The sequence below is a fragment of the Carettochelys insculpta genome, chromosome 1 (assembly GCF_033958435.1).
Source record: "Carettochelys insculpta isolate YL-2023 chromosome 1, ASM3395843v1, whole genome shotgun sequence".
Lineage (NCBI taxonomy): Eukaryota > Metazoa > Chordata > Testudines > Carettochelyidae > Carettochelys > Carettochelys insculpta.
In genome coordinates, this window is record NC_134137.1 from 300,811,643 (window position 1) to 300,836,393 (window position 24,751).

A 24,751-nucleotide genomic window follows, 5' to 3' on the forward strand; every position below is an offset into this window, starting at 1 on the left:
GGACCTGGGCTTTCTGAACTGCATTGGCACTTTGGATGGCACACACATCCCCATCTGCGCCCTGCTACACAGCACCGGCCAGTACATCAACCAGAAGGGCTACCAGGCTGTGGTGCTCCAGGCCCTGGTGGATGCGAGGGGCCGGTTCATCGATATATATGTGGGCTGGACCGGCCACACCCACGATGTCCAGGTCTTCTGGAACTCCAGCCTCTGCTGGCACATGGGGGCCGGCACCTTTGTCACCCAGCGGGAGATCCCGGTGGCAGAGGACGTCACCATGACGCTCTGCATGGTGGCAGATGCAGCGTACCCCCTGCAGGCAGGGCTCATGAGGCCGTACACAGGACACCTTGACCCCACCCAGGAGGCATTCAAGCAGTGCCTCAACCATGCCTGCAATGTGGTAGAGCAGGCCTTCGGGTGCCTAAAGGGGCAGTGGAGGTGTCTCCTCATGTGGCGGTAGGTCAGGGTCCTTAATGTGCCCCAGGTGGCGGGTGCCTGTTGCATCCTTCACAATGTCGTGGAGGGAAAGGGGGATGCCTATGTCCCCGGGGGGCCGGGTCCCTCTAGCCGGCTCTGGCTATGAGCAAAGCTGGGCACTGCCCCCATCCACCAGGCCCACCGGGATGGCCACCGCATCTGGGAGGCTCTCAGGCAGGCCTTTGCTGATGGCCACCTCTGACCTGCATGCACACCTACATCCCATGCACATCCGCCACCCACCGTCCCTTTCACCCCCACCAGCACTGCACCCACACATCCACCACCCACTGTCCCCCTGAGGAGCACAGAACGTAGTGGTGAACAATAAAAGAAACATTTATCTATACTATTTTAGTTGTTAACTATGTACAGGGGGTGAGAACCTAACTTGGAGGGGGGTGAGGTGCTCATTCTGGGGCAGGGGTTGTGAGAGGCGAGCCCTGTTGGCCCCTGGAGCCCCTGCCTCCCTGGGTGCAGGGTCCCTGGTGGGGAGGAGAGGGGGCAGATAGCACTGGCAGATATTGCCAGTAAGTGGGCCTGGTAGGGGCGGAGGGGGCAGTATCTGTGGGGCCAGGGGGGCAGACTCGGTGGGGGTGGGGGGCAGTCTCAGTGAGGGTGGAGGGGCAGGCTCAGTGGGGGTGGAGGGGGCAGTCAGTGGGGGCAGAGGGGCAGGCACGGTGGGTGCAGAGGGAGCAGGCTTAATGGGGGTGGGGTGGCAGGCTTGGTGGGGGTGGGAGGACAGGCTTAGTGGGGAGGAGGGGGCAGTCTCAGTGAGTGTGGGTGGCAGGCTCAGCGGGGGGAGCTGCCAGGGGAACCAGGAAGCAGGCAACAGTGGCTGTATGGTCTCTGAGGAAGTGGCCAATGTCCGCCAAGGTGGTCAGCTGCCTCTCCCAGGCTGCCGTCCTCCACTCCATGTCAGCCTGGGCGAGCCTCAAGTGTTGCTCAGACACCTCTGCCTGGTTCTGTCTGGCTAGGTCCTCCTTGGCCCGGTGGGGGGCCCTCTGGCCACAGCCCCAGTGGCACTCTGCCTGGGGTGGAGTCCAGGCATCTCCGAGGGCTGCGGGGGGGGGCTCTCAGGGATGAGGGATGGTGCAGGGATCTCCCGGACCACAGATGGTGCAGCTGTGTGGAGAGGAGAAAAGCATGTCAGTAATGTGTTCCAGATGGAGGGGACCAGGCTGTAACCCACCTGCCAGAGGCCACCCCATGTTGCCCCTACCCCCCTGAAGGACACTGACCCCCCAAGGGCCACTGACCTGCCCTCCCCATGGGCTGGGCCACTGGGGGTGCATCCAGGGGTCTCTCATGCAGGTGGCTATTCCTGGCCTGCGGTGTGCAGCCCCAGGCGCTGTCCAGCACTAACCGGCCGCCACCCCTGTGCGGCTTGCGGTACTGTCCACTGAGGGTGGGTGGTGAGAATAGCTGGTGCGCCACTGCAGGGTGCCACGTCCCATGTGGGGGGTGGCCTGTTTGCAGCCTGGGACCACCAGTCCTGTGTGCTGATGACTAGTCATTGCATCACCCCCAGCCTGTGGAGCAGGAGTGCACCCCTCCCTGTACATACTGGACAGTCCCTCAGCGATATCCGGGGATGTCCGGCTTCTGGTTGCCTGGCTGGAGGAGCAGGAGGAGATGACAATGGTGAGCTTCCCCTCCTCACTCGACCATTCAGTAGTCCCCTTGCCCTCCTGGGTCCCCAGTCCAGGCTGCTCCTCCTGCTCCTCCTCCTCCTTTTCCAGATGCAGCTCCTCGCTGGATGCGTGAAGGAATGCTGTGGTGGGGAGCTCTCCTGGGGCCCCAGGATGCCCTGGAACTCCCGGAAAAAGTGGCATGTTGCTGGACCTGCCCCAGCATGGCCGCCCTGGTCCCTGGCCTGGGCATAGCCCTGCTGCAGCTCCTTAACCTTGGAGCGTACCTGCTCCGGGGTACACTCCGGGTGGCCCCTGGTCTGGAGGCCCTGTGCCAGGCAGACAAAGACAGCGGCATTGAGCTGCTTCACCCCCATATGGTGCAGGACCTCCTCATCCTTCCAGAGGCCAAGGAGGTCCCGCAGCTCCTGCTCCATCCAGGAGGGGTCCTGCTTTTTTTTTCTCACCCTGGGAGACCTGCGGAGGTTTGGGGGGGGTCGTGGGGCTCGCTGGTGGGCTGGCTGCTGGCCATGCTGTGGCACTGAAACATGCAGCTGGAGCATGTCTGGAGGCTGCTCCTAGCACGCTCTCAGCTTCCTGCCATGGGTTTCCTGTGTGCGTGTGGCTTTAAGGCAGCTGAACGCAGGGACCATACAGCCATGCTGCTGCCGGCTGGAGCGGCCCTGAGATCCAAATGACCGGCAACATGGCAGACCTGTATTTCGAAAGAGTGGACTGTGGAGCGTCTACACATGTACTCTTTTGATTTAGCATTTCGAAAGGGGCCGATCTTCCTGCTACAGGATCAGGGTTCAGATTTTGAAGTCTGTGGCCCATTCTTACGATTTCTTTCAAAAGACGGCTTTGCATGTCTGGACGCTCCTCCCGCTTTCTAGAAAAAGGGCCACTTATTTTGATTTTTTGTGCATGTGTAGACACAGCTTTAAGGTTTGGCTTCATTGTGTCTTCAAATCAGAAATTAATGGAGTGTTAGCAGGTCAGATGTTGACCAGGATGCAACCCTCTTTAGAAGGTCAGCAGTTAAGCCCCATAGAAATCAGTCAGACTTCTGTGGAAGATACATTGCCCTTAGTATCTGTGCTGGGTCTGAAGAAAAATTTCACCTGAATAGAAAACTTGTCACATAATGCCATTAAAGTCTATGCTGCTCTCTAAAGAAATGTTTCTTTTTTTCCGAAACCCAACCATAATTAATACGAAAAAATAAGAAAGTTAAGCTTTTATTTATCCAGATTTTTCATTTATTTTTATAATGGCAATGGTGAGAGGACAATTATGTATAAAATCTGCTTCCAAAGCTACTAGGAGACAAAATTCAAAAGATGAGTATTGCTAAAATTATAACAGCTGCTGAGTCCCTGTGCAGAAGGGCCCACATGACTGTGCTGCTGGGACTTCCCTATTCCTTGGCCTAGGGTGGCGGTAGCTGTTGCTCATGGTGGGTAGGGGCAAGGCCTTACGGGCTCTGTTGCTTGAATTACTCACCATCCCTCCTCCTTTTCTTCCTTACATCTATATCATCCAAGGACTGGGCAAGCCCTGTTTCCCTGCCAAGGCCAGCCAGCCCCACCCAGGCACTTGAGCGAGGCAGCCCAGGACCAGCAACAGCACGTGCTGACACCCTACCATGACGGTGGCCCCCAGCTGGAGGGGCCATCACTGGGGGAATGATGACCTCCAGAGCGCTCACACTGCCACCCTCAGGAGGCTCATAGACCTCCTGGAGCAGCAGCTGCAGGATGACCAGGAGTGGCAGATGTGGGCCTCGGACAAACTCAAGTCCAACTTCAGTGCCATCACCAGTGTCTGGTGAGACCAGAAGGCCCAGCCACCTTCAGCTGCTGCCCCCGTTCCCTGGCTCGGATCCAGCTGGCCAGAGTACGGCTTCATGATCCAGGGCATGATGGGACAGGCAGCATCCCCCACAAAGCAGAGTGGCATGTTCATTTCCCTGACTGCCAGCTTGCAGCTGGGGACGTAGGTGCCCACCTCCATCCTCCAGCACAGACCTGAGTTGTGGGACACCCATGTCATGTAGCCAGCCCAACCACCTGACATACACACCAAGGAGCTGTCCCTGGTGGTTCCCAAACTCTCTGGGTTATCCACTTGGAGAAGAAGTGTGATGGGATGGGCTGGCACAGTACCCTGGGAACAGGGCTCCCCCACAACTCCCCAAACCTTGAATACCCAACCCCACCCCCTGAGGGTCCACCTTGGGTGCGACACCCCCTTGTCCCTCCTTGTAGGGCCTGCAGCCTGAAACCACCATGCCTGCATGAGGAAGACCCCAACAGTGGACTTCCCCATGCCAAACTAGATCCAAGTGGAGTGGTAGCTGTTGGGGGTGGCAAGATTTCATAGGGCAATTGCAACCCACCTTTCCAGGGGGATGGTGTGCTGCAGCTCAGTGTCCGGTCTCCGGAGGGCGGGGCTGAGCCAGGAGCAGAGCTCCAGAAAGTGTCCTTCCATATTCAGAAGTTCTGGAGCCACTGCTGGTCATCCCACTGCCCCATGACCAGCTGTCCCACCAGTTGGAACTGGTGTGGTGCCTCTGTACACACCTGAGCGCCTGAGGTGCAAGTGCAGGTGGGTCCATGTGGCAGCCATGGTGTTGTCCTCAAAGCTAATCCTGGGCTCATTCCCCCTATCCCTAGAGGAAGAGGAAGGTGTCCAGGATAAGGTGTAGTAGAAGCTACAGAACCTGTGTGTGGGGCCCATGCAAGTGCCCCCCACAAAGGCTGTACTTGCCCCGTGGCTAACAGGAAAGCGCACAGTCTCTCTCAGCAAGTGTGAGAGCCCTTTGTTAACTGAGCTGTTCCTTGAGGAGCTAGGCAAGCCTCAGCATGGGAAGGGACCATGTGTGTGTGTGAGTGGGCCTTTAAGTGCACATCTTGCTGGGGCTCCTGGAAGGGCTTGCTGGCCATGCAACCATGTCTGAAAGTGTTCTAGGGGCCATTCTGTTGAGAGAACAGCCAGGAAAAAGTGATCTGCTTTGCTGTCTGGCCGCAGTCTTTCAACAGAAGTTTTGTCAGAAGAAGTCTTCCAGCAGTAACTTCTGTCAACAGATCACTGTAGTGTAGACATAGCCACAGCGTCCATTAGTACTTTATCTTATGCAGAGTATTTCACAGGATCTTTTGGATGAAACATTCAATTAAGCAGTCTGTCTGTTTTGCATTGACACTGAATATTGCATAGCTTTTTATTGCAAGAGTTATGTTTCCCCTCAAACTCCCTTCCTACCTTCTTTCTGAGCTGCAACCTACAGACTTTTGTCTACCTGTGTCCTCCGTTAGTTTTCCTTATTCAAATGATACCTTCAAGGGATCAGTTAGTTTTCTGAACCTAAATCATCCATATGTACAGAAGAAAAACAGTATTTTCTCACATCTAATTCTTCACCCTACAGTGAAAATAAGAGACCAGCAAATCACCTATTCTGAGCTAAAACATGCATTATAACAAACCAGCTAGTTCTAGAAATACTTCATATAAAATTACAACTTCCTAATTCACCTCCACTCTCTACACCTCCTACACCATAAAACAAATCTTAAGGTGCTCTCAAGAAGTGAGGATATTTATTAGTTCACAACTGAACTATTAAACATCAGGAAGTGGTTTACAAAATGAAGCATTCCATCAGGGACATAGGAATTAAGATCAGTGATCTCTCACTCTCTGACCTTCGCTATGCTGATAATGTTGTGCAGTTTTTACTTTGTAGTAAAAGAGGAACTGGTACTCAGCTGGCTCCCAACCACAGGACTTCTGGTGACCTCCCACTTTGTCTCCCCCGGCCAAGGTTTCTACAGCTGGGGTTGCCAGCGGGGCTTCATGCCCCAGCTGTCTGCCATCTCTGGGGTTGCTGGGGTCCCCACACCACCTAACCAGGAGCCCCACAGCTGGGGCTGCCAAGGTGCTGGCATGCCGTACCATCATTTGCTGACACAAAAAAAGCACTAACAGTGGACAAGTCAGCTAAAGTAGGCTTCCCTCTTTCATAGTCAAAGATAATTCTGCAAAACCTAGGACCAGCTCCATTCTGTAACTCTTTGAATAATGAGATTGTCAAAGCAAATTCTGGCTTTTTCTATTTGGGGTCTACACTCACCATTATCCTTCAGAAATGGTCATGTGATAAATTACAGACATTCAGATTATTTCAACTCTAGTTATTTCAAATGAATAAACCAAATTTAGCTATGGCACAAAGCAAGCAAATCCATGGCATTCAGTGTTCAGCCAGCAGTGCTTTTGTTCCTGTATCATCATCACACCAGCATAACAGCAAAAAAGCAGTCAAGTAGCACTTTAAAGACTAACAAAATAATTAGGTGATGAGCTTTCATGTGACAGACCCACTTCTTCAGATCATAGCCTTACCAGAACAGGCTTAATATATAAAGCACAGAGAACCAAAAACTGTTATCAAGGTTGACAAATCAGAAAAATTATCAAGGTTGGCAAATCAGAAGAGCAGAGCTCCTGCCGCCCCTCTGCTTTTCTGATTTGTCAACCTTGATAACAATTTTTGGACCTCTGTGCTTTATATATCGAGTCAGTTCTGGTAAGGTTATGCTCTGAAGAAGTGGGTTTGTCCCACAAAAGCTCATCACCTAATAAATTATTTTGTTAGTCTTTAAAATGCTACATGACTGCTTTTTTGTTTTGATAGAATACACACTAACACGGCTATCTCTCTGTCACTATTCAGCATAGCATCATTTGTGAAAGTACATTTGTAATCACAAAAGTCTGCTTTGCTTTTCAGATATGGAAATTTCACATTTCAATGGGGAATCCATGACTTGATGGCTTGGTTTGGTGCAATCTAAGTAAATTCCTAGTTGCCCATTACATTTTATTACTGTCAAAGGTGTTGAAAGTTCAGTTATGAAATCTGAAGTCTGGAGCAAATCCAAAAACAACACAGCCATATATTTTTCACCAGAAATGTTAGGGAAAAAAAGCTTGTTTCAATGCCAAAAATGAATTAAGAAGTCTCCTACTGTCTTAATTTCAGACCACAAAGACTAAGGAGCCCCAAACTAAACAACAGGAAATGTCTGTGAAAACTTGGAACTTATTCTGTTCATCATTTATATACACAGTACTGTATAATGGTGAAAAAAAAAAACCACTGATGCCCACTATAAAAGAATACAGAATCCGGAACGAAGCCTGTACTTTGAGTAATTTAGTTTTATGTTGTTATAGGAGATATAGCTTGTGTCACATATAGTTAAGATTACCCAACACTTTCCATTATAAGATCTTGACTTTAGTTGCTTATAAATTTGTTAAACTTAAACTTTATGCCAGATGTCAACCTCAGGTGGAATTTGAGTAGGTATTTTCAGATAAAACAATCCAGCTATTTCCAAGAATAAGGTTATGGAATACATCGTATTCCCCATGTCAAAAAAAGGACTTTCAATTATTTTACATGGGAGCATCGATTCCCCATGCTATGTAGTGTGTGGACCTACAAACATCTGTCAGGGATGGTCCAGATGGTGCTTGGTCCTACCAAGAGTACACGGGACTGGACTTGATGACCTCTCAAAGTTCCTTCCTGTTCTAATATCATATGATTCTATGACATGAAATGTGTCAGGAAGGAGGGGTTGCTGTGAGCTCATGCATGTGTCTTTTTACATACTTGTAAAAAATCATCTAAATATGGAAAAGTTAAAAGTCTATGGGAAAAAAAAAACCCTGAAGTGTGCACATAGTCAAGAGTTTGGCACTCATCTTTTCCAAAGATTCTGTATTCACTGATCATGTTCCATGCAGGAATTCAGTAGAACTTTATCTGAAATGGTTCATTGCCACAGTCGGGCCATCGGTGGCACTGGACACAAGAACGGGGAACAGGGAGATAGCATCCATTCTCCACTGGTCAGGAGTCAACAACCTGCAGACTGTGCGATCCATGCAGTCAACTAGAACTCCACCTGAATTCCAGGGACTGCCTGGTTGCTCCTCCCTCCTCCAAGCACCACTCATGCACTGGGGCAGTGGAGCCCCACACTTCCTACATGTTTCTCTTCCTCCCAGGGCTCTCAGAGTATGTGAGTCACATGATTCATGCTCTGTTCCTGCTCCTCCCCATCCCTCACAGAGCTGCAACAATGAAAATCAACTGTCTGTGGCATTCCAGCTCTGGGGAGGAAGGGGAGCAGTAAGGATGGAGCATGAATTATGCAAAAGAACTGGCTGGAAGGGGAAGGAGCAGGCAAGTGTGAGGCTCGGCTGTATCAGTGTGCAAGAGGCATATGGGGAGCAGGGCAGACGGGGGGGTCACAGGACTGCAGATGGAACCCAGGGGGCTGCAGACCTATGCAGCTCACTAACGTGATGGAGGTCCATTCATGCAGCCCACCACTATTCCCATCCCTAACATAGATGGTACTTAGGCGGCATTGAACAGGATACAGCTTTATTCAGATGGATAAGGTATGGTGCAGTGGGGGTTAAGAGCCTGGAGCCAATGAGCAGAAGATAGGACGAGGAGAGGTATAAGATGGAGAAGTGGGGCAGGACATGGGAAGATAATAGGAAAAAATGGGGGACAATAACAGGAATGAAGCAGTAGATAAGAGCCAAGGAGATGATAAAAGGAAAAATGGTGGTAAGTGGAGAGAAGTTGGAGGATAGGAGCAAAAGGGGAAATGGAGATACTGAAGGAGATGGAGTCAGATGGACTGACTGCCCTCCAGAACCTGAAACTGGACCTATTATTCTGAAAAGTCAACATAGCTTTGATGAGTTATCAAATAGCTGTGAAAGCAACTAGTAAAGCGTGCATTTCCATCTGTCTCTGCATAGCAGATTAGAACTGCTACCAGTACTTCCTTTACCTCAAGAGATAGAGGATTGTGATATGGACCAAAGGATCACAGCTTTGCTGATGACCCATGTAGGAGGGCAATTTGATTCCATATGATAAATATGAAAAAAAGATCAAAGTTTTTTTTTTAATTGTACATTAAATTACACCCCCATCCACCCATTAAGGCTGCATCTACGCTTGGGCAAAACTTCAAAATGGCCATGCTAATGGCCTAATCGGAGAATAATAATGAGGTGCTGAAATGAATATACAGTGCCTCATTAGCATGCTTTCAGCCATGGCACTTTGAAAGTGCCACTTTTCACTTGCGTGTGGCTCATCTACATGGGGGTCCTTTATGAAATCCCCTTATTCGTATCAGCTGATAGTGATGAGGAGTCTCTTTTTCTATCCCCACAGAAAAGTTGACCATCATCCAGATGACTTCTTAGTTGTGAAAGGATTTCCCTTCCCCCTTCTCAGTCTATGGCTGTGTATATACTAGGAAGTTCTCTCGAAAGATTTTTCAACAGAAGGGGGTTCTTTCCATCTACACACAAAGCATTCTTTCAAAAGTAAATCAAAAAAATGTGGTACTCCTTTCGAAATTGCTCTTCCTTTCCCATTTTGAAAGAGAACATTGAAAGAGATATATTGGCGTTGGAAAAGGTTCAGAAAAGGACAACTAAAATGATTGAGGGTTTGGAATGGGTCCCATATAAGGAGAGGCTAGAGAGACTGGGACTTTTCGGTCTAGAAAAGAGGAGACTGAGGGGTGATATGATAGAGGTATATAAAATCATGAATGGTGTGGAGAAAGCAAATACAAAAAAGTTATGTATTTGTTCCCATAATATAAGAACTAGAGGACACCAAATGAAATTAATGGGTAGCAGGTTCAAAACTAATAAAAGAAAGTTTTTCTTCACACAGCGCACAATCAACCTGTGGAACTCCTTGCCAGAGGACGCTGTGAAGGCCAGGGCTCTAACAGAGTTTAAAAAACAGCTTGATAAATATTTGGAGGTTAGGTCCATAGATGGCTATTAGCAAGGGGTAAGGTATGGTGACTAGCCTTTTGTTAAAGGCGGGAGATGGAATGCAGGAGACAAATCACTTGATCATTGTCTTTGGTTCACCTTCTCTGGGACACCTGGCATTGGCTACTGTCGGCAGACAGGATACTGAGCTAGATGGACCTTTGGTCTGACCCAGTATGGCCATTCTTATGTTCTTATGTTCTAACATGTGCAGATGCTCTACAAGGCCCTCCTTTTCAAAAGAACAATTTTCATTTTAGATCCCTGGTTCATTCTTTCGAAAGAGCAGGGTCTGTGTTGATGCTCTCTTTCGAAAGAGCAGACAACTCTTTTGATCCGCTTTTTTGAGTGTGGATGCCCTCTTTCGAAAGAAGTTCTTTTGGAAGAGATCTTCCAGAAGAGCTTCTTTCAAAAGATCTCTATAGTGTGAACATAACCTATATGTTCATCCCTCAACCTCCCATATGGGAAACAGTTTAGCTTCTTCTGACTATTTTTTTTTTCCTTTTCACCCTCCAACCAATACGGAACACTGCCCAACATACAGATATTTTTGGTATATGTCAGCTCTCTACTGTGCCACAGGCACAGGAGAAATCACAGGTTCAGGACCAAAGCTGAAGGACAGTGTATCTGCAATCACTGCTCCACCAATTCATCACAACTGACTAGTGCTACCACAAAAGTGGGTGACACTAGTGAAGAGAGGGCATAACCATACCTATAGGAGTATATCACCCAGCTGGCCCATGCCACCCTGAGCTTCTGGGGCTTGGGCTAAGGGGCTTTTTAACTGAATTGTAGATATCTGGACTTGGGCTACAGCTCAAGCTCTGGGACTCCGCCAGATTGCATGGGCCCAGTCACTCTGTTCCTATACTGTAATTAAAATAACCCCATGACCCCAAGCCCCTGAAGTCCAAGTCAGCAGACACAGGCCATCCATGGATGTCTGTCTGCAGTGTAGACATACCCTAGAGGGAACCAGCAAATCAGTACATATCCAAGCCAGTTTCTAGTGGTAGCAGAACTTTAAAGAACTTTTTTTCAAGCAATAGCCCCTGAAGGATAATAATTCAAACACCACCTGTCCTCTCATGAAAGCAAATCCCTCCTGACAACAGCTGAATCAACTGTCTCACAGTTCATGTGCCTGCAAGATCATAAGTCACAATCCCTATGGATCACAGCGTATTTTGAAAGTCTTGATTGCCACAATCCTTAGCTAATGTGACTAAGTTCTTGGTTACTCTCAACTCTTTCAAGTACAAACTGGGAACATTTGTAGTTTTCCTATTAACTAAATATATTAATTGTTTAACATTGTTCAGATACATATGATCATTCTTACATTCACAGTAATGTGTGGCATTGCTACCAAAATCAAACTATACGGTACCAGCTTTTAACTTTACAAAAATCCAGTCTTTATGCTACATGTGTGGCATCTTCGTCTATTCCTTACAGACAAATGATACATTACACAAACATGCCTTAGTTTTGCCCTGACAGCATTTCATTATTTTTTCCAATTCATTTAAATAAATTGCTAACATTTCAAAGACAATATACAATAAATATTAAGACATCACAGCTTCTTTCTGTTAACACATCTTGATTCTGCTCTTTTGTTGCATCTTCCATCTAACAGTTACCATTATCATCTTTAGAGTGTGATTAGATTTTTTTTAAGGCTTCATCATGTCATTAACCGTTTTTCTCCCCTTTATCAATTTGAAACTAAACGAATGATAAAGGAAGAAATCCTTATACAGCTATGAAAAGAGTTTATTTTCTGGGAGAAGGGGAGACATTACAAAGGCAGAAGAAATAGTAGTGAAGTCAGATGTTCCCATATGAAATTAGACTGCACTACTGGAATTTGTTCCATCATGTTTTTTCCAAGGTGTTTTACAAAAGAACAATATTGAGTCTCAGGAAAGTCAGGACATATGTTTTGAGACTGATGATGAAAATATGACTTCAGTGGAAGTTTGCTGGAATAAGGACTGAGTCCAAGGTTGTCCAAAGTGACTAAGGATTTTGGTGCCTCATTTTCATGGCACATATACTGAGACCCCTTTAAAGGGATCTGATTTTCGGAAGGTGGAGGCTCAGAGCCTTCTGAAAATCTGGCCCTACATAACATAGGAGTAATTTTGGGGAGCAAAGTGTGGCTGCGCATTTACAGACATGAACATGTGCACACTGAAGCCAGTTCCCTTGGCTCGTTTGCTCCCTCCCCCTCCTCCCCAGGAATAGTACCTAGTCTGCTGGTGCTGGGGTGGGGTCTGGGGAGACAGAGATGAGATGGATAAGCTTAATTGGGGGGCTCTGGCTACTGCTGTCTGCTATGGTGACCTGAGTATAAGAGCTGCAGCCACTCTGGCACCAGCAGCTGCACTGGTGTGGCTGCTCTGGTGACTCCCTCTGCTGCTGCCTCCCTGCTGAGGCTCCTACAGTTCCAATGGGACACCCCATGCTGGTTCCTGCTCCCCCACCATTTCCAAATCCTCCTTCCCTTTCTACTACCCCATTCCCTTATCTTCTCCTGACCTATTTCCCCTCTTCCCCACTGTATCTTTGCCCCACCCCTCTGTCTCCAGCCTTACCCTGCCCAGCCCACTGTGGGCATTCATTCTTGTACAGGAAACAGATGGCTACTAGGACCCAGGAGGCAGTGCACCACAGCTACATAGACAGCAACTTTAGCAGCTGCTCTGTACTGCTCACTACCCTGGCCTGGGTTGCTCTGCTTGGACTTGTGGGAGGGGTAGAGAAGAATGCAGTATGGGAAGGACAGAGCTCCCCTGTAGGCAAAGCACACAGCCCCTTCAGGGTGGTGAAGCACTCAGAGAAACTGGGGTGGCAAGAGTGACGTATGACTGTGTCTCCCACCTCTCCTCTATTTGGAGGGATAATGTTTCTTGTATCTCCAGTAAATAACACCCATACCACAAAGCTGTGGGCACTCTAGGGATGGAGATTCGACCATCTCCACTCCAGCACTTCATCACCCTCTTAGTGAAATACTATTTCCAAATAGCCATCTTAGATTTCCCCCACTGAAACCTGAAGCCAATGCTCCTCATTCTGCCACGTGTCACTACTGAGAACAGCCTCTCTGCATCCTATTTGGAACATAGGTATCAAGGGGTGGCTTCACCAGTATCATATAAAAGGTAATAATTATTTTCCTAAATCTGCTAGCGATGCTACTATTAATGCACCCCAACATGCAGTTAACATTCTTGTCTACAAGTGCACACTGTTAACTCATGTCCAGCTTCTCATCCACTGTAATCCCCAGGTCCTTTTCTGCTGAACTTCTGCTTATCCAGTTGGTCCCAGTCTTGTAACAATGCTTGGGATTCTGCCATCCCAAGTGCAGGACTCTGTACTTGTCATTGTTAAACCTCATCAGATTTCTTTTGGCCTAGCCCTCCTATTTGTCTAAGTCACTCTGACCCCTATTGCTAGACTCCAGTGTACCTACCTGCCCTCCTAGCTTTGTGTCATTCTCAAATCCATCCCTTCATCCAAGTAATTAATAAAGATGTTAAACAAAACCAGACCCAGAACTGAACCTGGGTGAACTCCACTTGATAATGACCACCAAACAGACTACCCATTGACTCTGGCGATCTAGTCAGCTTTCTATGCTAGGGACCTCCACCAATTGCCATGAGTTTTCAAAGATAATAGCCAATGGCTCTACAGTTACAACTGTTTTTTCTCTCAACACCCTCAGAAGCATTAGATCTGTCCCCATGGATTTGTGTAAGTCCAATTTTTCAAAAGTACCTCAGCAGACCCTTTGGAAATATCTTACAGCATGATCATGTGGAAACATGTGAAAGCATTAATACACTTCTGGGAGCCAGGATGACTCTCCAAACTCTTCCTTGACAAGCTATCAGAAGCACATCTCAGCAGCAACCTTTCCATCCTCCAGCTACTCCCCTGTACCCTACAATGCTTGCAAAACCTTAAGTGTGTGCCTCCTGTGTATTCTGCGTTAGGTTTTCTTCATGCAGTTCCAGGCTTGGCTGTTGTGTGTTGTTTTCTTCCTGGGAGCTGAAGAGCTTGTGACTGATCAGTGGGGGCTGGGAACCAGTAAATTCTGGACTGCAGGGATTCTCCTGAGTACAGGTATCCACATGGGTCTCTGGTCCAGATGTGGGCTGCATGCCCAGAATTCATAGAATACTAGGACTGGAAGGGACCTCGAGAGGCCATTGAGTCCAGCCCCCTGCCCTCATGGCAGGACCAAGTACTGTCTAAACCATCCCTGACAGATATCTATCGAACGTGTTCTTAAATATCTCCAGTGATGGAGATTACACAACCTCCCTTGGCAATTTATCCCACTGTTTGACCACCCTGGCAGTTAGAAACTTTTTCCTAATGTCCAACCTAAACCTCCCTTGCTGCAGTTTAATTCCATTGCTCTTGTTCTATCCTCAGAGGCCAAGAAGAACAAGTTTTTTCCCTCCTCCCTATGACACCCTTTTAGATACTTGAAAACTGCTATCATGTTCCCCCTCAGTCTTCTCTTTTGCAAGCTAAACAGGCTCAATTCTTTCATCCTTTCTTCATAGGTCATGTTCTCCAGACCTTTAATCATTCTTGTTGCTCTTTTCTGGACCCTCTCTAATTTCTCCACATCTTTCTTGAGCTGCGGTGCTCAGAACAGTATTGCATTAGCTGTTCTTAGCACCTGCATGTCTGTAGGGGTAGACCCAGAGTATTTGTTTGTTTCCAAAGCCCTGCTTTAAGACTGGCAAAACCCCTTTATCTTAGCCCTACACCAGTCTGGATCTCTGTTATAACCCTCTTTTCTCAGCCTGCATGAAATCAGTGTGTTGGTGTTCCCATTCCTCCATTTCCCATGTAGACTGGAGGAAAACAACTCCTCACACCACATGCACAAGACATCCATGACTTCTGAATGATTCCATGTTGGTGCCCTTTTGGATTGGTAACCATCCTGGGAAGACCACTCTGCAGAAGCCATGAGGGCTGAAGAAGCAGAGAAAGGCAGCAGATTCACAGCAAGGGGGAAGAATGGCTACCTGAGCATTCTGGCTCATCTGAGAAAAAATGTGCAGCACTTGCAGCAATGGAAACCATTTAAAATGTCCATGACTTGTGGTTCTGGGGGAGAGAAGGGCATCTTGGGACACTTGAGAAAAAGGCAGAAGAGTTTGCAGTGCTGTCAAGAGTAAATGCCTACCTAGGCATGACGAGAAGCCTCCCTGGAGGCTCCCTGGAGGCCAATAAAGTCATAATTACCTCTGCTTGGTACACATTGTCACATTGAAACTCGAATGAGTTGCGGGGGGTCGACTAAACTTGTCCATGTTGCTTTAATGTCCATGTTGCTTTAATTACTATGTGGAGTTAAAAGCCCTCTTATCCCGCTATATCCTGCTTTGTAGTGTGAACACAGGGGGTGGGGGGAGGGACTGTTGGAAAAAGGGTATTTTCCTAATAAAGCCCTCTGTGTAGACAAGCCCTTAGAAGGCTTTAGAGAGATGTCATTTATAGTCCCAAAGCACATTTTATTATTTGAGATCAAGGAGATTCACTCTTCATACTAATTTCAACACATCAATTCTTTTCTGCATATCTGCCCACTACAGGGCAAGACTTCTATGTACAGTATTTTCCCAGCTCTAACAACATGCTCTGTCCCAAGTGCCAAACATGCAAAGCTGTTCCAGCTCATTAGGTACTTGGCATACATATCATTCCAGTGCAGCATGCACAAATCTGCATCAGATTCAACACATGCAGAATTGTAACCACTAACTGGTAGCAATAAAAGGAATATATCCCTATTGGGACTTGGAGAGATCCAAAGATCTAGGTCCAAGAGCACCTGTCTGGAGCAGCATCCTTTACATAATTTTTACAGGCCTCCAGGCACTAGAGTTAGATTATTGAAAGTACTGTCAATACAGTTCAGACATAACCGGTAGCAGTTCCAGTATTTTTTCCTCCTTTATCCTCAGAGCTTTAACTCCCAAATATTGATCTCATCTAGAGATGACCAAATTCTATATCAGATTCATATGGAGATGTGTCTGAGAGGATGGGTATTTCATATACCTGATTTAAATCTAGTAAGGTTATTTTTACAAGCGTATCTCAAAATTTTGTAAATAAAAGTGACACAATACGGGGCTTCTCCCCACCTTTCTAGGGGCCAAATTTTGCAACATGATCTGCCTGGGCAAACTCCTGTAACTGTGTGGGTTCATTGTAGGAGCAAACCCTAAATTTGCATTTGTAGGTGTAGATATGCAAATTATTGATATCTGTAATGTCAGTCAGTCAGTGTTCAAGGGGTAGATTTCTATTCAAGAGGGCCTAGGAAGAAGTGGGTAAAGTAGCAGTATTGACAGCAATAGTGCCAGAATGTTGACTCTGGCAAAAATATTTTTATTAAACTGTTCTGAATAATAATAATAATAATGATAATAATAATAATAATAATCCACCATATTCTGGCACTGAAATTCTGTCTTTTTCACAATCCCCATTCCCCTAAAGATTTTTATTTGCAAAGCCACTCTTCATTTTCACTAGACATGTAAATTAAATTTTGCTATATCAGGAACCAGCAAAAAAGAGAGATAGCAGTATTTTCACTGATAGAGAGAATTATTTTGCAGGGGTTTACCCATACTTGTGTTGTTCTATGTAATTCAGAAATTACACTATGTTACATATAGGGGTGATGTGTGGAAAGTACACAAGGCCACATGTACCCCCAAAGTCCCCAACACTCACTTTCAGTGCCACTTCCAGAGTAGCATGGTCTAAGAACAGAAGTTCACACTCTTCTAGGACCACACCGCTCTGGGGCAGAGACCAGACTGACCTTCTACTCACTAGAAGTGGTGTGGAGTTTCCAGAGGAAGAGGCAGTTTGGGGAGCTGCAGAGGGAGGGGGCAGAGCCACATAGCTGGTGACCCTCCCCCAGAACTTCTCTCACGAGTCGCTACTGGTTCCTAAATGCTTGTTTTAGAAAGAACATCAACATTTCCTGGTGGAGAACAGAATCTATATCCCTTTTCAGTAGACTTCAGTATTTTGCAATGTTACTAAGTTGCAACTATTCTGGTATTCACCAGAACTTTCTAAGTGATTCACTAAGAGATGTCCCCAGGAAGCAGATTTTATTGGTTCCCCTGACTTCTTATGTGTTCGCCTATCAAGTAAACAGTAATTTTCAAACTTTGTGAAGTCATGCAGCATATCTTTTGATGATCTGGAAACTCTAGTTCAGGACAGATTGCCCTAGGAGGCAAACTATTGTACAGGCTCTTAATTGCTTTGAAAGTCAGTGTGTCCAGGTACTACAGGAAGCATAGGATCCAAAAAAAAATACAGTGACCACCGTTTGCATTTTTTATGTGACATCTGTAATCAGCTCTGCCAATGAAGGATTGGTTTAGTCACTCACCAATGGCATCATAGAAGATGAGATCTATCAATTGATAGCTCAGTCCAAGAAGAAAAAGAATTTTCAAAACAGTGATCTTTGAAGGTCTGTTTGTTGTTGGCCTTCAAACTATAAGTCTGTCATCCAGAGCAGGGTTCCAGTTTACTTGGTTAAACTGGTTTTCTCCTTGGGAAACTTATTGCTCCCTGTTGTCCTCCCAGCTGGCCAACAGGTTGAGGGTTGACTCATTACCTTCTGGGACAAAAAAGTGAATGAGACCTAACAGCACACCAAGAATGGGCCAAACTAACCACACGGAAGTCAAAGAAGTCACACAGGACACTAAGGGGCAGGTTTTCATCTGGTGTAAACTCTCATAGTTTCTTTGAAATGAAATAGATATTTTCACTTTAGTGATGCTATGACAGTTTACACAAGCCGAAAGATTATCTGCCCCGACAATGTATATTTCTCTTTAACAAGCCAGGTGCCACAGGACCAAGAAGCATCTTGTAAAATTAGCTGTGTTGGTGGGGAATAGGAAAGGATGGTTTGATTCACTTACTTCCAATGTTTTTGAAATTCAATTTCGACATTTAGGCTACGTCTACACGTGCACACTACATCGAAATACCTTATTTCGATGTAGCGACATTGAAATAGTCTATTTCGATGAATAACGTCTACACGTCCTCCAGGGCTGGCAACATCGACGTTCAACTTTGACGTTGGGCAGCACCACATCGAAATAGGCGCTGCGAGGGAACGTCTACACACCAAAGTAGCACACATCGAAATAAGGGTGCCAGGAACAGCTGCAGACAGGGTCACAGGGCGGACTCAGCAGCAAGCCGCTCCCTTAAAGGGCCCCTCCCAGACACACTTGCACTAAACAACACAAGATCCACAGAGCCGACAACTGGTTGCAGACCCTGTGCATGCAGCATGGATCCCCAGCTGCCGCAGCAGCAGCCAGAAGCCCTGGGCTAAGGGCTGCTGCACACGGTGACCATAGAGCCCCGCAGGGGCTGGAGCAAGAGCATCTCTCAACACCTCAGCTGATGGCTGCCATGGCAGACCCCGCTATTTCGATGTTGCAGGATGCGGATCGTCTACACGTGCCCTACTTCGACGTTCAACTTCGAAGTAGGGCGCTATTCCCATCCCCTCATGGGGTTAGCAACTTCAACGTCTCGCTGCCTAATGTCGATTTCAACTTCAAAATAGTGCCCAGCACGTGTAGCCATGACGGGCACTATTTTGAAGTTGGCGCCACTACTTCGAAGTAGCGTGCACGTGTAGACACGGCCTTAGAAGGGTACTCTTCCCTCTATGTTTTGTATTTCCTTCTGTTTTCTTTTCTCTTAGTTTTCCGTTCTCTTCTTGTATATTTATTTATCTGCTTTGGACTCTATTATCAAATAAACATTGTTTTGAAAGAGAAGGTTTTTCATTTATAAAGGTATATTGTGTCAGAAGTGGAAAGTCTGACATACAGTGAAATGCTTGGCATGCTTATTTGCACATCAAAACTAATTATACTCTTTCAGTAAACAGCCACTATATAGTAATAATATAATGGAGAATGACAGGTTTTAGATTTGCTTGTGAAGACTCAATGAATATCTATCACTGGCGGTGCCTAACCATCTATTGAGAATTCTCACTCTACCTCTTTCAAGCACATTGAGAAAATTTCCCCACTTCAAAGCATGCTTTAAAATTCTTGATTATCTCTTTTAACTGTGACAAACTGTAAAACTTGGAGGCTACTATGATGAGATAATTTGTATTCTACTTTATTATTGGACATAGTTTATATCTAACTTCTGTCTCATTCTGGAGGAGTTTTTTTCCTCCTTTGCCACCCCTAAATAAGATACACACTGGCTGTGTCTACACTAGCCAAAAACTTCGAAATTGCCATGCAAATGGCCGTTTCGAAGTTTACTAATGAAACACTGAAATATATATTCAGCACCTCTTTAGCAAGCGGGCGGCTGTGGCACTTTGAAATTGATGCGGCTCGCCGCTGCATGGCTCGTCCAGATGGGGCTCCTTTTCGAAAGGACGCCAGCTGTTTCAAAGTCGCCTTATTCTCATCTGCTCAAAGGAATAAGGGGACTCTGAAGTAGCCGGGGTCCTTTCAAAAAGGAGCCCCGTCTGGACGAGCCACGCGGCGGCGAGCCGCATCAATTTCGAAGTGCCACGGCCAACCGCATGCTAATGAGGTGCTGAATATGTATTTCAGTGCTTCGTTAGTAAACTTCGAAATGGCCGTTTTTGGCTAGTGTAGACGTAGCCGCTGAACTTCACAGTGCTATATTGCTCATAATTGCAAAGGGTATATTAACACTTGGACAGTGAAGCAGTGAGGATTAGGTATATATGATAACAACTTGACAGGAATGAAGCATTGTAGAAGAAAGAAGTACACAAACATCAATAACTACTTATTAAAGTTATTGTTCCTGAGCACAATAGGGTCGTCGATCTAGAAATATGAATACTTAAAAAATTATTTGTAAAGTCTGCATGGATTTGGAGCTTGGAATTTTACATACTGTCTACCAGTGATCTCTGATTATTTTGTTAGTCCGCAGTATACTTCAGACAGAGGACCAGAAGAAACCTTTTTAGAAGTTAGTAGTTAAGGGTAATGAAAGATTCTACTTGTTGTTTCATGAACAACTTACATTTGCTTTTTCAGCAGTTTTCCCTGGGAAGTTTTAACTTCTCACTATATGTCGATTTGATTTTCAACAGATTGGAGGTTATTTCTGCTCCCACTGTGCTGTCCACTGCATCTGTTCATTGATGGCAGTTGGAGAAGCAGGTTTTCATTACTAGTACCTTAGCAGCTACATAATGTTCCCAAACACATGACTTGGGACAATATGACATTTGGAAAGCAGATCCATCTTCATGATTATATTAAAATATGGCCTTCACCAGTGCAGATATTAATAATCACATTGACTTTACGCCAGATGAAAAAAATGTATTTTCTGAATGCTCACTTTAGGAGCCCATGATAAAAACATGTCACTAAATCTGAAAACTAATATTGTGTATGTAGTCATTGAAATTTTTCCATCAGCCAATATAAAAACTACACTGTGCATGACTGAGATAATCTGAGAATTTCATACACGGCAGGAGTGTTCAGAAAAATAATCAGAGCCGCAACTAGAGAAACAAAATGTGATATTCATGGTAATGAGATCCTTAAATACTACTGTAACGTCATTAAAATGTAAAGAATAAATGTCTCTGAGTAATACTAGTAAGGTTGTTTTAAAAAAGAAACTTATCTATTCAGAACAAATGAATGTCAAGGGAGAGAAAAATAAATTTTCCTGCATTTCTTAATGGTCTATTAAACATAGCTACAGATGATTTATTTACTCCCCTAAAGAACTTTTGGCCTCATACATTTCTCTCCCTCATTACCTGCTGGTCTACAGCCCCTTCTTTTGCAAAGAAGAATCTTCTCATCACAGACTCAGTCCTGCACACATTTCCTACTAAGCTTAATGCTTACCACCAAGTCCCAATGGCTTCTATAGGATTGCTTGGGGTAATAACTATTATGTTTGGTAGCACCCATCCTGTATGCCCTTAGACAAAGGAATTAGAATAAAGGTTGGACACTCCACTTCTTACAAAAGCAATACTTCAGTAGGCTGCCTTTTTGCCAGATAACAGTCTTTTTTCATGGAGAGCACATGGAAGAGGAAAGGAAATTAAAAGATGGCTCCAAGAATACATGATTACCACTATTTCCTGTTTCTGGCTCGTACAGGAATACTGTGAAATAGAATGTCATGATAAGAACCCTATGAAATTTACCATTCCTGAAATTACCACTGAAATTCCACAGTGTTGCATTTCTAGGGGTCCTGGCTCAAAGAGGAGTTCTGAGGGATTGCAGGGTTATTTTAGGGTAGTCACAAGACTGCTACCCCTACTTTTGTGCTGTTGCTGCTGCTGGCAGCAGTGCCACCTTCGGACCTGGGCAGCTTGACAGTTGCACCTACTGCCAGTCAGAAGCCCAGCCCTGATGGCAGAGCTGCCATGAGAAGCAGAGCAGAATAAGGATGGCATGGTATGGTGTTGGCACCCTTACTTCTGTGCTGCTACCCACAGAGGTAGGCCCTCTGTCAACAACTGCCACTCTCCAGCCAGCTAGCTCTGAAAGCAGCACCACAGAAGTAAGGGAGGCCTGGTACAGTATTGCCACACTTCTGTACTGCTGCTGCTGGGGCACTGCTTCTAGAGTTAGGCATCCAGCCACCAGCTAATGTTCTCCAGACACTCCGACCTTAAGGCAATGCAAAAGAATAAAAAATACCGCAACTCTCCTATAATAACCTTGAGATCCCTCTGCAACTCCATTTAGGATTAGGCTCCCCAGTTTGAGAAACAATGCTCTCCCCTCATAAAATGTTTATAGTACAGGATGAAAGCTCACAGAAGACCAGATATCATGGGGGTGAGACGAGACCATATTTTATGTCTGTGACACAGTTTTCCTAGTTGTGAATTTGGTAGAAACCCGGTTCACAGATAAAAGCAATAATTTATAGTTTTACCAATTTTAAAGGACTGGTTTGAAAATTACTCCCTGTTATTCAAGTAGGGATACTTGCTCCAACTAGTTCAGCAAGGTATTTAAATCAGCTTTTTTAATGGTATTTAGGCTCAAATCATCAAGTTCTTAGTAGCATTTTCATGAGTTCTTAGGTTCTTAAGTCCCATGAATGAGGGTTAGGCACCAAGAGACATTTGAAAACCCTATTAGGTACTTGATCCACATACTTTTGAAAATCTGGTCCATGCCTAACCTTAAGTATGTGAGTACTGCCCCGCTGAAGTACCAGGGCAAAAGTTAAAGGATTTTAACTACTTTTCCACCGTAGAAATGTGAGAGAAGGAGTTAATTTAAATATTTGCTAATTCCCATTTCTTTTCAGACTTGATTTTAGACTAGATAGTCAGACACTAGCATGACCATGGGCACCTAAGAACAGCACCCCTTAATAGCACCTTTTGTTATGTTTAAGGTACACATTTTGATTCAGCAGCTTTATATTCTTTCTTCTTCCTTTTCTTTTTTCCTCTGTTATCCATTGAGTAAGCAGCCAGTTCATGAAGGTTTCTATATGGATCTTAATTAAAAGAAAAAGTGTCAGCAGGTACTAAATCCCTGCTCAGAAATAGAGAAGAATCCCACAGGTACAGATTTGCTAAGTACCAATTTAATGCACTCCCACTATCTAAATAGACCAGATGACTTGGAAAGTGTATGTCTCTATTAAACATACTGCTCAAATATGCTGTACGAATGGAAAATGAAGGACCATATTGTATGCTTTAGTGAAACAAGCATGCAGAAAATGAACCGTACCATGGTTTCCAACCAGAGCAAATTACAAGTAGTGAGAGAGAAAATGGGTTACAGCTGGGAAAAAAATTATAAAGAGAAAGGAAAGTGTAAACAGCCTCTAGAGAAACTATGTTGGTTGATAGTCTCAGAAGGGTGGCTATGTTAGTTGGCAGCTTCGCGAAAAACCAAGTAGTCCAGTAACAAGTAAATAAATTTGTCAGGCTTCAAGGTACTACAGGACTGCTTGTTTTATGCTGGTTGATGTCACTCTCACAGATCTGCTGGCAAGAGGTATTCAGAAAGGCTAGCTCTTGTACACATATTGGCCATCAAAACAAAAAAAGCTGTCCAGTAACTCTTTAAAGGCTAAGAAAATAATGTATTAGGTGGTGAGCTTTCGTGGGATAGACTCACTTCTTCAGACCATAGCCATACCAGAACAGACTCAATATTTAAGGCACAGAGAACCAAAAATAGTAATCAAGGTTGACAAAAGAGAAAAATTGTAATCAAGGTAGGCAAATCAGAAGAGCAGAGGGGCAGTAGGAGTGGAGGAAGACAAGAGTCAGATAAAACATAGTTATGTGAAAGAGTCCATATAATGATCCAGGTAATTGGCATCCTGGTTCAAACCACGTATTAATGTGTTGAATTTGAATATAAAAGAGAGCTTGGTACTCTCTCTTTGCAGCCCATTCTTAAAGTTCCTTTTCAGTAAAACACAGACTTTCAGGTCATTAACAGAATGGCCCACTCCATTAAAGTGCTGGCTGACAGGCTTGTGAGCTAAGAGCTTTTTGATGTCTGTTTTGTGTTCATTCATTCTTTGCTGAAGTGTGTTTACTGTTTGTCCTATTACAAAGTATGTGGACATTGTTGGCACAGGATGGCATACATGATATTAGTAGAGGAACATGAGAATGTGCCCGTGATTCTGTGAATAACTTGGTTAGGTCCAGTGATGGTATCTCCAGCATAGATATGTGGACAAAGCTGGCAATGGGACTTGTTGCAAGGAGAAGTTCCAGGACTGGTATTATTGTGGTATAGTCTGTGGTTGCTGGTTAGAATCCTCATAAAGTTGGGAGGTTGTCTGCAGGAGACAACAGGCCTGTCACATCGGGCCTTCTGGAGTGTGACATCCTGATTAAGGAAAGGTTGTAGGTCTTTAATGATGCATTGCAGTGGTTTGATTTGGCAGCTGTAGGTAATGACCAGTGGTGTTCTGTTGTTGGTTTTTATGGGCCTTGAAGTAGCTGTTACCTTTCACACATTGGCCATGCTTACACAGTCCATTAATACAGTACTGCTGCCTGCAGTGCTATGCTAATGACAGTTCACGGAATTGCAAATGGACGAGCATTTGCAAACTTGTGCCGCTAATTAACATAGATGCTCGAGATTTAGCTGTCAGCAGGGGGGCTGCTGGCAGTACAGAGGCCATGTGGATGTGCCTTTGCAGGGTAAGCACCCCTCTTACACCAGTCCCTTATGGCTTTCAGGAATGTCTGCTGATGCATTAGAAAGACACATAAAGGACTGGAAGTGAGCTGTTAAGGGGCCATGAGGAAACTCTTGCATCCCCTCCTCCAGAAAGCGAGTAAAATACAAAGAATAAATAAGTGGCCACATCTACACGGCCCATTAGCACAGCACTGCTGTCTCTTTCAGGCATAAGGGACTGGTGACAGGGTTGGGCTTAGCCAGCAGAGGAACATCCACATGGCAACCCAACCCACCCCTCCCCCCCTGCCGTCAGCAAAATCTTTCATAGCCATGGTAATTAGCCACATGAGTTTGCAATGTCATGAACTGTCATTAGCATACCGCAGCTGGCAGCAGTACTGTGCTAATAGGCTGTATAGATATGGCCAATATCACATTATTCATTCT